Consider the following 2,376-nt stretch of genomic DNA (forward strand, 5'->3'; position numbering starts at 1 on the left):
TGCCAATTTAGTAGTGCGCCGAAGGAAGATCCAAACGAACATCTTCGTACCTTTAATAGGATTTGTACTCTATTTAAGATCAGAGAAGTTGAGGATGAACAGATCTATCTCATGTTATTTCCCTGGAGTTTAAAGGGAGAAGCCAAAGATTGGTTAGAATCGTTACCTGAAGGGGCGATTGATACATGGGATGTTTTAGTTGAGAAATTTCTTAAAAGATTTTTTTCGGCTTCTAAAGCCGTAAGACTTTAAGGAGAAATTGTTACGTTCACGCAGAAGCCAAATGAAACATTATATGAGGCGTGGACAAGATTTGGAAAGTTGTTAAGAGGATGTCCTCAACATGGTTTAGACACTTATCAAATAGTACAAATATTCTACCAAGGATGCGATATTACTATACGAAAAGACATTGACATAGCAGCTGGTGGTTCCATTATGAAAAAAACCGCAACTGAAGCTTACATAATTATTGATAACACTGCCTCCCACTCACATGAGTGGCATCAAGAAAAAGACATCGTTAGATCATATAAAGCTGCTAGAGCCGATTCTAGCCATGACTTTGATTCCATTTCCGCAAAGTTAGACGCTTTCGAGAGACGAATGGAAAAGATGACTAAGGATATTCACGCAATACGAATTAGTTGTGAGCAGTGTGGAGGACCACATTTGACAAAACATTGTCTCAGTATTGAACAAATAATGGAACAAAGAGAGAATGTTTCATACATAAACCAAAGGCCTGGAAATAATTATCAAAATAATTATCAACCGCCAAGAGTTAATTAATTATGTAAATAAAATACTATATGACATTATTTTAAATCTATATATATATATATATATATATATATATATATATATATATATATATATATATATATATATATATATATATATATATATATATATATATATAAGGTATATTGAATGTATATTTATATGGTTTCGAATTTATTTAGTAAACGATAATAGCACTCGTTTGTCAGTCGATCGATATTAAGCAAGCTAAATTCAAACTTATATAATTTTCAAATAAACGATGATCCGAAAATGAGTTTTATAAACTATAAGATAATTAATAATATATTTAGGAACTACTTGTTGAATTTTAAAACTTTTTATATTTTACTTGAGATTGGGAGTGAATAATTAATGTAATTTTTATTTAGTAGTTAATAATCAAATTTTATACCATAATGACCAAAATAAATAAATAAAACTAATATTAAAAATTGGAATTTTTCCGAATACTTTATTTCGCTACTGATTTAACAACGGAGTACGAAACACTCTCCATTAAAACTGTCGGCAGTATTTATCTAAAGAATCATTCTTAGCGCACGTTTTCTTTTCTTATTTATATTTAATTAATACATAATTATTATTATATTCTTATTTTTATTAATATAGTATTATATTTTTACTTTATGTGATTTAAAAATCGAATCCCGTGAATGAATTATTAGAACACTATTTGTTTTGGATCATTGTCTTATTTTTAATACATATACATTAACAAGCATACTAGATATAGAGGTACATATATTCTTCCTCTTGTTTCTTCATAGTGAATCACCACCTCCTGCAAATCGGACCACCATACTCAATCCACCATAACACATCAACCCTCATTAGAACACCATTCATCACCAGCATCGTTCTATTTTTTTTAATCCGGGAACATTTCAAATTCACTTCTGAATTTCTTTTTCAATCGAACCATAACCACACACAACCAATCAAATACCATCGAACCAGGATGCTGTACTCGGGTTGTTGTAACATCGAGAATCAACCCCGAAGAAGGATTTTAAAAACTGCTGCATATATCCTATTCGAGCAGACCACTCAGCAACTATGCTCGATCACAAACACCACCTCACTTATTTCTTGTTTCTTCTTGGTAAGCCATCTCCTCCCATCAACTCACAACCCACTTGTAAATGTCAAAACATCTATTCTGTCACATATTCATTTCTATTCCGAGTCGAAACCTTCACCTTCACACCATCACTTAATCCCTTCGAAAACCACCAACCGTTACACCCCAGACTACCACCATCGTATCTGCATCAAAACTATATTATTATCATATTTTTTTGTGTGTGTGTTTTGTTTGCTGATCACATCATCACCATCATTTAGCAACTGCTACAGTCTCCTGTCTATCCAACCATGTTGCCGTGATTATCAAACCCACATCTTATCATTTTTTTTTTTGAAAAACCAACTTGCTGCTGCACTTTTTCTTTTCTGATTAAATAGTCGTGATATAAAGGAATATGATGATGGAGGACATATTGAGCAAAAGATATTAATTTGATGATTGATTTAGTGGTAGGGTTTCTATGTCATATTTTTTTTACGCCA

At 31.7% G+C, this 2,376-nt stretch overlaps 1 non-coding gene across 1 annotated transcript; it reads right to left on the reverse strand.

Moving 5' to 3' along the window:
• Positions 1–243: 243 nt before the first annotated feature.
• LOC139895358 (small nucleolar RNA R71) lies at positions 244–350 on the reverse strand. The gene has a single exon (XR_011775814.1). It is a non-coding gene; the product is annotated as a small nucleolar RNA R71 (small nucleolar RNA).
• Between the last annotated feature and the right edge of the window lie 2,026 nt (positions 351–2,376).

This window comes from Rutidosis leptorrhynchoides, chromosome 2 (assembly GCF_046630445.1).
Source record: "Rutidosis leptorrhynchoides isolate AG116_Rl617_1_P2 chromosome 2, CSIRO_AGI_Rlap_v1, whole genome shotgun sequence".
Classification (NCBI taxonomy): Eukaryota; Viridiplantae; Streptophyta; class Magnoliopsida; order Asterales; family Asteraceae; genus Rutidosis; species Rutidosis leptorrhynchoides.